This window comes from Castor canadensis, chromosome 12 (genome assembly GCF_047511655.1).
Source record: "Castor canadensis chromosome 12, mCasCan1.hap1v2, whole genome shotgun sequence".
NCBI lineage: Eukaryota > Metazoa > Chordata > Mammalia > Rodentia > Castoridae > Castor > Castor canadensis.
In genome coordinates, this window is record NC_133397.1 from 102,439,048 (window position 1) to 102,451,215 (window position 12,168).

The 12,168-nt window shown below is 44.0% G+C and overlaps 1 long non-coding RNA gene and 3 other non-coding genes across 5 annotated transcripts; 2 read left to right on the forward strand and 2 right to left on the reverse strand.

Annotated features, from left to right (window-relative positions):
• Window positions 1-23: 23 nt before the first annotated feature.
• On the reverse strand, window positions 24-97 carry Trnan-guu (transfer RNA asparagine (anticodon GUU)). Its single transcript has one exon. It is a non-coding gene; the product is annotated as a tRNA-Asn (tRNA).
• Window positions 98-716: 619 nt separating this feature from the next.
• On the forward strand, window positions 717-788 carry Trnah-gug (transfer RNA histidin (anticodon GUG)). Its single transcript has one exon. It is a non-coding gene; the product is annotated as a tRNA-His (tRNA).
• Window positions 789-4,429: 3,641 nt separating this feature from the next.
• Window positions 4,430-10,111, reverse strand: LOC141415081 (uncharacterized). Of its 2 annotated transcripts, none has more exons than XR_012440110.1 (3): window positions 9,687-10,111; window positions 9,104-9,266; window positions 4,430-6,830 (listed from the first exon to the last, which is right to left on the reverse strand). It is a non-coding gene; the product is annotated as an uncharacterized lncRNA (long non-coding RNA). The 2 variants fall into 2 exon arrangements; XR_012440109.1 differs by lacking the exon at window positions 4,430-6,830 and adding an exon at window positions 8,537-8,753.
• A 913-nt stretch (window positions 10,112-11,024) lies between these two features.
• LOC141415313 (small Cajal body-specific RNA 6) lies at window positions 11,025-11,246 on the forward strand. Its single transcript, XR_012440289.1, has one exon.
• The last annotated feature ends 922 nt before the right edge of the window (window positions 11,247-12,168 follow it).

Consider the following 12,168-nt stretch of genomic DNA (forward strand, 5'->3'; position numbering starts at 1 on the left):
AGCGGGTTCAAAATGGTAGGGAGCGTCCCCGGGTGGGCTCGAACCACCAACCTTCCGGTTAACAGCCGAACGCGCTAACCGATTGCGCCACAGAGACTCGAGTCCCGGTCTCTTCCACGATGCACAAGGAGGGGCGGTCACTGCGCGCCACTCACCTCCCCTCTCCCCCACCCCCAGCCCGCCCGCCGGCCTCGCAGGGCGCCCGCGGAGCTGCAAAGCCTCGGATTACTTGGAGACGTGGGCGGTGCCCTGTGCGCTCGGCACGTTGGAAACCCCTGCGACGGGGCTCGAGGGCACCCTGTTGCCTTGACCCAGGCAGAGGGGAGCAGACCGGCATCCCCCCCCCGCCTCGCTTTTCTGGTTCTCTCCTCGCAGACGCCCAGGGAATCTGGCCCGTGTCTTCCCCACCTGGCACAGGGAAGAGTGCGCTGCCACCTGGGATTCTGGCGCCATCGCGGGGACTTCCGGACCGCGGGGCTGTGAGGTCGCTTGGGTTCCTTCGCCAAGGGTCCCCCAGAGGCTCTGGATCTTCGAGAGACGGGAATTGCTTTCTATCCGGGCAGCATGGGACGCAGAGGCAGGAAAACAGAGGTTAAGGAGCGAGGTTTTCGCTGACTGTGGATGGTCCTCCAGCAAAAGAAAGCAGTCCTGCGTTAAAGTGCATGGGGGTCATAAGGATAAAGAAAGTCGGCGGCTGCCCGTTCCTGCAGTGGCACGCCGTGATCGTATAGTGGTTAGTACTCTGCGTTGTGGCCGCAGCAACCTCGGTTCGAATCCGAGTCACGGCAGCGCTTGCCCATCATTTTAACTTTCTGATTTCTGCACCTGCGCCATTCCCCTAAGGTCTCAATGCACACAGCGCTCTGGTGTTCTTCAAGTTGAAGAGCTTGAACGGAAAGCGCACTGAGCACAGGGCTCATCGCTGTCTTGCGTACAGCCAGATCCCTTGTTTCTGCTTCAGCTATTTCAATCATTCTTTGGGTCTTCTTAGGATAAAGGAGAAGTGAAATGAGAATCGGAAGTTCAACTGGCAGAATTTTTAAAAATCCAGTAAATATAATAAAATTAAAGACAATGGCATTCCCTAATCAATTATATATATATGTATACATATAAATTTTTCTCTCTCCTGTGTGTGTGTGTGTGTGTGTACGCACAAATATCCAGAGCATCACCGATGAATTTGGACAAAAGGAACCACTCCTAGATCTTGTTATAGGACATTTCCATCATCCCAGAATGTCTGTGGAACTTCTTTTCCAGTGTGTCGCCAACCTAATCCCACATGGGCAATCACCATTCTCACTTCTATGCCCAGGATTACCTCTGCTTGAAATTCATATAAATGAACACCATACCATTATTGTCTTGTGTTTTTTCTCAGTCTGTTTCTCTCATGCAACTCCACCCGCCCCCATTCTCCCATGTGTTGCCTGTGTCAGTGCTTCTGCTGTTATTGGTGAGTGTTATTCCATTGTGTGAATATGGTTCACTTGACGGAAAACTGCTCATTTCTAGTTGTGGTATTGAGAGTAAAGTGGCGAGGAATATTACACTATGGATCGTTCAGCAGACCAGTGCGATCATTTCTTTTCAGAATAAACGTACTGATGGTATTCTGTATTTGTAGCTGGAGGAGAAGCTAGTGAGCAGATTTTCTTAATGGTTGCACTGTCTTGTGCTCTCAGGAGCAAGGGGAGCTAGAGTTGTTCTAATTTCTTGTAAGCACGTGGTTTTCACTGTGCTTAAGAAAATTTTGCTAATTATGATGGGTGTGTGTTTATACATCATGGTATTACAAATTTGTTATTTCCTGAATGAACAATAATGTCCAGAGTCTTTTCTCACCCTGTTTGGAGATGAAGAAGTCCTCTGTGTGAAAGACCCTGTTTAAGTGTTTTTGCACAATTAATTGGCTTAATGGTTCCCTCTGTTTTCCTTTTATATAAACTTTTCATATTATGACATTTAGATTTCAGATATTTGAATAGATAACACAGAGAATTTCCATATACCCTGCACACAGTTTCCTCTACTTTTAGCATCTTACAATGAAATTATACATTTGTCTCAATTAATGGACAGATACATTATTACTTACCAAAGTCTCAATTTTATTCAGATTTCCTTGTTTTTTTCTATATCCAGTATCTTTTAAATTGTTGCCAGATTCCATAGCCCCTTGCATTGCTTGTCATGTCTACTTACGCTCCTCTTGCCTTTCTCACTTTAGCAGACTTTTCTCATTTTTGATGACCTTGAAAATTCTGATGTGTGTATGTCAGGTATTTTGAAGAATGCCTCTCCGTTGGGGTTTGCAGGATGTGTTTCTCACAAGTGACTGAGAATAGAGTTTTGACTTAGATACGTGCAGAGCATAATGAGTGACAATGTGGGGCTTGCTCAGGGCAGCCAGCCTGGTGTCTGAACTAAGGAGCCTGATTACATTCATTCTATGCACCCAAGGCCTAAGAACCTATCGTAACTAACAAGGAACGTGGCGGTCAAAAACGTTGTAAGAAAACTGCAAATTTACCCAAGCAGAGAAATCTAGCTGGCAGGAAGAGAGTTCAAAAACAAACTGACACAAAACCAGGAATCACACCCTTGGGTGGTTGAAATGAGACCAGGGAAACATAACACTAACAACCACTAATTAAAATGGGTCTACTCGTCTCAGATGAGATATAAAACCAGTTTCCAGCTACAGCAGTGTGTGAGACTGAAGACGGTGAAACAGTAAAAGCAGTAGATATCTTCTCAGGCAAATTGTAAACAAAAGAATATGAGTTAAGACGATGGGACAAGGTCAAATGGCCAAAGAAAGCTTCCCAGGAGATAGAGGAAGAACTTCCTACCTCACCCCCAGAATCCAGTGGAATTGTTCATCTCTGAACTGGCCTCCTGGGGTGGTGGAAGACCTTGTGAGGAAGGAAAAATTCTTGGAGAGAAATTTTGCTCAAGGCCATGAGTGAATCCTCAGGAAGGCAAGATGCTAAAGGAAACAACAACAAGCAAACAAACCATGACAGAAGAAGAAGAAAAGCAGAATATGGGTTTTTCAAGTGAGATCGTTTTCTTCAAAGACATGCAAATATCGATCAAACTAATTTGTTTTGTAGCACACGTTTCCATTTTGGGTCTTGAGAGTGGTTCGATGCCTTTTCCAAATGCATTCTAGATTAGGTGCTATGGGGGGTGGGCATTGGTGGTTCAGTGGTAGGACTGTCACCTCCCACAAGGGAGACCTGGGTTCCATTTCTGACCAATGCTGACTTTTTCCCCCCTCTCCAGTGCATGGCAGTTTTCTTCTAGGACTTCTCAGGCAAATAAGTTCTTTTCTAGATTCTGACGCCCAAGAAAGGCCACCACAGTGAAAACAAAAGGAAGGAAACAGAAGTCTGACTGCGAGACCTTGAGGAATGTCTGGAAGAGCACACTTGGTGAGTCTGGTTCCTCTCTGCTCTTTTGCATGTGTGGTCAGAAAACCAGCTGAGGGTTCTTCCCGAGAATCTTTGGGAACCAGACTCGTCTGTTCAAGAGTTCACTTCCAGAATCATTTTTGTCTAGTTGAAATATTTAATTTCTCTGGAGATTTTTTTCTTCTGCCCACGTGCTCTTTAGAAGTATGGTGTCTGACCTCCAAATTTGGTGCTATCCACTTTCTTTTCTGAGCTCAGCTCCATTGTGGCCTGCAAGCAGGCAAGCATGATTTCTAGTCCTTTAAACTTGTTTAAATGTGTTTTATGAGCCAGGATGGGTAGATCGTGGCGAGCATTTCTCTTGATCTTGAGAACAACCTGTGCCCTCTTCTTGTTGAATGAAGCAATCTACAAACATCAGGTGGCTCCGGTTTTCTGATGGGGTTTCCATTTCGGCTTCATCCTTGCTGGTTTTCTGCCTGCTGGAACTGTCAATGATGGAGAGAGGAAACCCAAGTCTCCAACTAAGAGCTCACTTCTTTGTATCTCTTTGCAGTTCTTTCTGTGTTTGCATTGCATACTTTGATGCTTTGTTGTGAGGCACACACATTTATTAAGAATTGCTACTTCTTCCTGGGGGAGAACTGACCCCTTAATCATTATGTGATCCTCTCCATCTCTGGTGATTACCTTGCCCTGAAGTCTTCTCTATCTGAAATTAGTAAGGTTTCTCCAGCTGTCTTTTCATTGGTATTAGGCAGAGTATATCTTTCCCCACTGCTTTATTTCTAAGTTGTCTGTGTCTTCACATTTAAAGTAGGTTTCTTGTTATACACAGGGGTGCACACCTTTAATCCCAGGTCCTCAGGAGGCTGAGGCTTGAGGATCCCTTGAGCTCCGATTTCCAGGGCACCTGAGCCAACACAGTTCCCATGTAGCTGGATTAGTATCTGATATTTGTAATTATCAGATGCTAATTATATTTATTATATTTAATTCGTCCATTTATCACCATCAACATCATTATTATCATTAGTAGGTCTAGATTCCACGTATGAGTGAAAACAGGTGATATTTGGCTTTTTGAGCTTACCTTATCTCACTCAACATGATAATCTCCTGTTCCATCACTTTTCTGAAAATGACATAAATTCATTGTTCTTTACGGCTGAATAATACTCTACGATGTGTATGTATAAAGATTTGATATATAAAATTTTCTCTATCCATTCATTGGTTGCTGAACATGTAGACTGATCGCACAGTGTGGCTACTGATTTTCGCTCCCTACATAAATGCACAGTAAGTGATACGGCAGGGTCACAAGGCAGGTCTATTTTTGGTTTTTTGAGGAACCTCTATGCTGATTTCCACAGTGATAGCACTAGTTTATATTTCCACCAACCATGTATAAGTGCTCCTTTTGCCCCACATCCTCACCAGTATTTGTTGTTCTTTGTTTTCTTTACTTTTTTTTTTCTGTTGGTACTGGGGTTTGAACTCAGGGCTTGCAAGCTTGTGAGGCAGGTGCTGTACCACTTGAGCCAATTTACCAGCTCTGCTGTTTGTTTTGTAGACAAATGCCATTTTGACTGGGGTCAGATGAAATCTCAATGTAGTGTGTGTGTGTGTGTGTGTGTGAGAGAGAGAGAGAGAGAGAGAGAGATACTGGGGTTTGAACTCCAGGCCTTGAACTTGCTAGGCAGGCACTCTTACCATTTGAGTCACTCAGACAGTCTTCAATGTAGTTTTGATTTGCGTTTCCTTTATGGCTAAGGTATTCATGTTTTAATTAGCCACTAGTAGTTCTTTGGATGACTGTTCAATTAATTTATCCACGTATTAATTGGATTTTTATTCTGCGCTGATTAATTTTTTGAGATCTTTGTATATTCTAGATAGTAATAGTTTATCTGTTGACTAGCTATCAAGGATTTTCTCCCATTCTATGGGATGTCTCTGGATTCTGGTCATTGTTTCCTTTGATGCACACGAGCTTTTAACTTAACGCAACCGCATTTATCCATAGTTGCTCCTATTTCTTGGGCAATCGGAGTCCTATTCAGGAAATTATTGCCTATGCATACATCTTCCAGAGTTTGCGCCATGTTTTGCTGCAGTAGTTTCAAGATTTCAGATATTACATTAAGATCAGTGCACCAAAGGTGATAAAGTGGTTTAAAGAGAAAGTGTGAGTCCCTGAGTTCAAGCCCCAGTATTACCAAAAACTAAAGTAAAAATACTTGGTCCATTTTGAATTGATTTTTATAGGGTGAGAGGTCTCGGTATAGTTTCAGTCTTCTGCATGTAGATAACCACTTTTCCCAGTACCTTTTGTTGAAAACATGGTCTTTTCTCTGGTGTATATTTTTACCTTTTCTGTCAAAAATCAGATGGCTGTAGCTTTGTCAGTTTATTTCTCTTTCTTCTATTCTGTTCCCTTATTGTGGCTGTTTTTGTGCCTTTACCATGCTGTGTTTGTTATTATAGCTCGTTAGTATAATCTGAAGTCTGGTGTTCAACTCCACATTGCTCTTTTGCTCTTTTTGCTTTTGCTATTCATGCTCTTTTATGTTTCCATATGTATTTTAGGATTGATTTTTCCATTTCTGTGAAGAATGACATTGGGATTTTGATGGGAATTATATTGAATCTGTAGATTGCTTTCACTAGGATACCAACTTTCACAATATTAATTCTGCCAATGAATAAACATTCCAGGCCGTTTCCATCTTCTAGTGCCTCCTTTCATTTCATTCTTCAAGGTTTCATTGTTTTCATTATTGTTCTCATTGTAGAGGACTTTCACTATCAGTGGCTTAGTGCAACTTGGTAAAGCATACCTTTGTGAACAGAGATGTAACAATTACTTTTCCTCCAAAAAGTACATCATATCCAAAATGGGGAAAGCATCCATGACTATTCTTATTTTCTTAGCAATATAGTTCTTTTCATAAATTCAATAGCAATCTATCCTCTTTGTATCAAGACCTCATTGGAAATATAGGTTATATTTATTTCACTAGAATGCCATGTAATGTTCAGAAATGACAGAGATTTTAAGGAACTAAGGTTGACTTTATGGTGTCAGGTCTGTCCCTTGTTAAAACCTGGCCTCATACATGGCTTTAAGAGTTCCCCTGCTTTCAGGAAGGAAAGCCTGGGAATATCACAAACATTTTAGTACCTCAAGAAGAGAGGAATTCACCCAATACTTAGGTGTGGTGGAAAAAGTTGAATGGCAAGTCCTTGTCATGGCTTCTGGCAAGGAGAGGCTTTTGAGAGCCTAATCTGGGATTGTTCTTTCGGAGTTCCAACAAATCTTGTGCTCATAATCCAAGCACTAGTGAGCCTTAGGCAAGAGGATGAAGAGTCTGAGGACAGCCTGGGCTGCATAGAAAGCCCTATCTGAAAGAGAGAAAGAGAGAAAAAAAAGACAGTAAAACATTTCAATGAAGCTGACATAGGAAGACATGCCTTGGAAAGAACAAAATAAAACCAACCAACAAACAAAAACTTCTGACAAACCTGCCTAGCCTGCCTAGCAGGTGCAAGGTCCTGCCAAATAAATATATACATCCATGCATGCATAAATGAATAAATAAATATAGTGTTTTCATTGAGATGCTGTTAGGCTGAGAAAGCCTAGAGCATCGCTTCCTACATAAGCAAACCAAAGCCAAATGTAAACACTGCAGAAAAACTAGAGCTTTTACCAGTCAGAAAGCAAGTAATCTCTAGCTGGGTACCTTCCACTCTAACCAGTCACAGGTAATTTCTCCAGTTTGAACACATTATACTGTTTCCTCTCCTGCACCTCCCAGCAGAGTGCTAACTTACTTGCACTCTGCCTGATTGATGAACCACTGAATGCTGAGGGAAGCTCTTTAAAATTTGAATGTATCCAGGATTATGTCTTTATACTCCAAGACCACCCACAGAAGTTTCCTGGTATGTGCAGATTACTATTTTGAGATATTAAATTGAAGTTTTTTGAGACAGGATGTCTATGTAGCTTAGTCTGGCCTCCATGGCTTGATCCTCCTACCTCTGTTCCCCCCTCCCCCCCACAACAAGTTCTGGGATTTCAGGTGTGCATCATCACAAGTGGTTAATAGTGATTTTCATCCATTATATATGTAACTTCTAACATCTACAGAAATACAGTATGTACTCTAAGAGAACTTGGATACACGTTCCCTATGGCCCAGCAGGGAGTGCTCCTATATTGTTCACTTTTTAAAAACTGTGCAATTTTTTGGTTATGATGGATAGAGGAATTGGAATGGAATCAGTTTGACCAACTTTCAGAAAACACAGTGTGTCTAAGTGTCAGAGCCCTGACTCCTGGTCTGGCCAGCATAGGGTGGATTTTGATATAGCAGGTTAATATGGTCTAGTTTTAGTGTTTTATATAACCCTTTATTTAATTCCACAAATAGGCATTTGTAAAATGAGCCAAAACAAAACACACACACACACACACACACATTTATTTATATATCCATGTGAAAAAAAGAAAAAGAAAGCTCTCCTACCTTCAGATTCTCCTCCACTGCTCACACCTTTCTTTATATATTACTGTGCAGTGTTACCAGTGCTTTGTGGCCAAGGACCCAGGAAGTCTCAAGTCCACCTCCTTGAGCCATGGGGAAAGTGTGAAGGCCAAGAAAAGAAAGGTAACACCCTTGTTTGCAGAAATTTCACCTCTGGACAGGAAACTAGTAAACAGAGGCAGGGTATGTGGCTTCTGATGAAGGCTTGGGCTCTTGCCCTGGCCCTGGCTAGAGTGGATTTGCTCTCATTCCCTGAGGTGCAAATGAGATGCCCTGGGTTAATGGTAGAGAACTGGATGGCATATGCTTACATACACAACTCTGATAATCTGAACAGCAAGGCCGTTTTTATAGGTTCCGTGGTGTAATAGTGCGCAGTCCAGACTCTGGATTTATCAAGTCTCAGTGGGACTTTCCTATTCAGCTTTGGGAAGGCCATTTCCTGCCACCCCTTAAGTAGGGCTTGCTTTCTGCCTCCTGGTCCCTGCTTAGGGACAGGAAGATTTTGGCCCAAGGAGGGAAGCTCAGGGTAGCTACAGGTCTCTGTGCCGCGCTCTCAGCTCCTCCGAAGTTGGGTGCCTGAAGGTAGGTTCTCAGGGAGGCCAGGTCTACACGGAAGTGGCCAACACATGGCATCGGGGCCACCCAACCTGTCCCGCTCTCGCTGACTTCGGATGTCTCGGGCCCACAGGATCCACCTGTACTCTGGTGTTGTCGGGGTGGAAGGTCTGTGGCACTGACAAGGCGCGGCCACCAGGTGGCCTCCGCTCCTGGTCTGCAAAAAGGTGGGCACAGCCAACCAGAATATACTTAGTTTTTCTAAAACAACAACAAACAAAACGACCACCACAACAAAAACGGTGGATGCATCAAATAATCAAATATCAGTTAAGAAACAGTCCGGATGATCGAGGCCCTGGATTCCCAGGAGATATATATATATATATATATATATGATATATATATATATATATATGAGATATATATATGATATATATATATATATATGAGAGAGAGAGAGAGAGAGAGAGAGAGAGAGAGAGAGAGAGAGAGATGGTTGGAGTGACTATCTTCAGGAGTTAGGAGTTTATCATCCTATAGTGTTTGGAATGAGTGCCCGGGTACCTGGCTGGCTGGCGGAATGGCAGTATCCCTACAATGATAGTAATGGCTTCTTTTCTTCAAAGTCTTCAGGCTCCAGTGACAGTTTATGCAGCGCCAAGTGCACCATCTGTACCTCTGCTTTCCCACTGAGTCCAGGAGCCTCATCCCCATCAGTTCTTCCGTGCTTCTCAGAAAAAAAAAAAAAAACAGAATGGCTCCAAATCTTTCGAAGACTTTCAACTCTATTCAAGTAGAATTCAAGCTACAGTTGTTACCATCATCCCACTTTGGGAAAACATCCTTACACAGCTGTGCCAGTGAGGCAGTTAAGCTCTCTGATGATCCCTTCTTAGAATTTTGTTTTTCTGCACGTGCCACGGTTGCCCGGGACACGCATCTATTCTAAAGGACAAACGGTCAATCTCATCCTTCCACCTTTCCCCTGCAAGACGCAGAACGGGGGCAGGAGGGTGCGGAGAACCCTGGGTGGGGACAGCTGGACGGAGTTGGAGTCCCTTCCCGGGTGTTGGGGGCGGGGGGCGTTCGGGGTGTCTCCTTCCTGACAGCGGGGAGCAGGATCTGTGAACCCTTGCGCCAATCTTACCGGCGGAGTGCACCTTGTCCACTGCTCCGAGTCTGTACTTGGGAAGTCTCAGGCCCAAAGGCAAAAGTGTCAAGTCGTCGCTGCTTTATCTCAATGTTTAAAAGTGCATCTGTTTTCAGAATCTGGAGCACCAATCACAGAGGGTTCCGCGGTTCGACCCACAGAGGGCGGCGGGGAGAGGGTGGCCAGAAATGTATAAAGAAAAATGGACTGATGACAGTCTCCGTTTTCTTCTACAGGCCTTTTTCTTAAGGGGTTAGACCACTCTGGCACATACACTCCCCTTTTTCACTAACTCCGCTTATCTTCTCCCTCTCTCCCTTCTCCCCTTTTCTCTATTCTGCCATAGCGCTTTCCTGCTCTTGCTCTCTTTTCATTCTCCCCTTTCACCCCCCACCCCACTCTACTTGCTTTCTTTCCTTCCTCCCCACCTTTCTTGATTCCACCTTTCCTGGTTCACCCGTCTACCAACGACCCCCTCACAGAGATGTGAGGGATGGGGACTCTCTGTGGTTCCAGCGCGCACGAGTCCCTTGGGGACTTGGTGGGATTATAGCAGCTCCCGAACAGAAGAGCCACTCCTTGGAGGAGCATTTGGGCTCTTCCTACCTCGGGTTCTCGGTAAGACATAGCTTAAAGGCCACGCTGCTGTTCTGGGTACTTCTGAAATCCCAGGGTGGAATTCCTTCCTGGACCATTTCTTGGGCACCTACTAAGGCGAAGGCCTGCTCCAGGAGAGGCTGCGGGACAAGCGCAGCCCGTTTTCTGCGGCGTAGGGTGGAGGCCACCTGTGCAGGAGACTGCTGCATGGCGCTGCCCAGCGGCTCTGGTCCTTCCCAGGTGCGTCCTGTAACCTCCTACCCCACCTGCTGGATTGGCTGCGATGGCGAGAGATCAGGCGAGGACCGCAGGTGGGTGACTTCAGTTGGAGAAGCTGTGGCGTTCACCCGCAGGTTGCAGGCGACTTTTGAGGCGCCAGCAACAGGGAGTACGCCTTGGATCTGACGTTGTGCGGTCACAACTGCTCAATAATGTGACTGTTGTCTTCAGAGTCTCCAGCTTTGGTTTCTGCAGCGCATGGGGCTGGACGGGACACAAAAACTTGTTTGCGCTCAAGCCAGAGGTTGAAGGGCAGCTTCTGAGATCAGGAAAATAATTGGTTATGTAGAGATACTGTGTCTTTGTGGCTTAGCGCATTTGGCTATTAACTGAAAGGTTGGTGGTTCTAGCACACCCAGGCACAGTATTTATATATACATTTATATATATATATCATATATAAATGCATATTTTATATATTTAATATTTATATGAATTATATATAAATTTGAAGCCCTTTCTGGCCATTTAAAAGAAACTCCACCAGGTGCCTTTTTCCCATCAAGCTCCAGAGGTGCTGTGATAGATAAAAGGACAGCTGACACTAAGCGATGTCCAGGTTCCGTGTTTCCTGAAAACACGGAAAATACCCCGAGGTTGGCATCTAACAGCTTAGTGGCCTGGCATTTTGGATGCTAGGAGTGCTGGTGTCTGTGGCTGTGATCAGACAGTTCTGGCTGAGACCTCTGAAGAAGAGAAAAGAGGAGGAGGGGAAGGAAAATGCTTCTAATTTTATAGTTTTAAATAGTTATTCAGAGAAGATCCTTCATCCATGGAGGAGGAGGAAGAGCAATAGGAGAGAGAGAGAGAGAAAAGAAGGAGGAGGAGGAGGAGGAGGAGGAAGGAAGGAAGGAAGAAAAAGAAAGAAGGAAGGAAAAAGAAAGGAAAGGAAAGGAAAAGAAAGGAAAGAAGAGAAAAAAAAGTCCAGATTATCTGTTAAAGTCCTCTGGACCTCTATGAACTTTAAATCAGATGTGGAAATATGCAATGTGAAGACTCAAGATCCATGAAAGTGTCTAAAAGGAACAGTATTTCAGAAAAATAATTTTCTGTAGAGTCTGCATCTGGGGCTTCAGAGTTCCCCTAGAGCCACTGGCCATAGATTCCAGAAGCTATATATTTACAACCACGCATCCCCAGAAATCTAAAAATTCCATGAAGTGAGGACCAAAAAAGTTCTGCATTGAAATTGCCTGGTCAAGGTATTTTCACATTTCTAATTGTGCTAATTCATGCCCAGTTGACTCCCAAAAAAGTTGTCTCTAGTAATAGTGTGGAAAATACTCTTTTCTTGGCAATACCAAATGATAGTTAATAACAATACAAACTCATCTCTCTTTTTTTTTTTTTTTGAGCTCACTTTGCAATCTTGATACTCCTGACTCTGCCTCCCAAGTGCTAGAATTATAGCAGTGCTTGGCAAACAAAACCAATTACTTTTTGGGCGGGGAGGGGATGATGCTGAAATTTGAATTCAGGGCTTCCTGCTTGCAAGATGGGCACTGTAACCATCACTTCAGCCATGCTACTAGTCCAGTCCCCCACTTCCATTATGTTTTATTGCTTGCTGAGCTGACATGTTGCTCTGAATCTCTTACAGGTG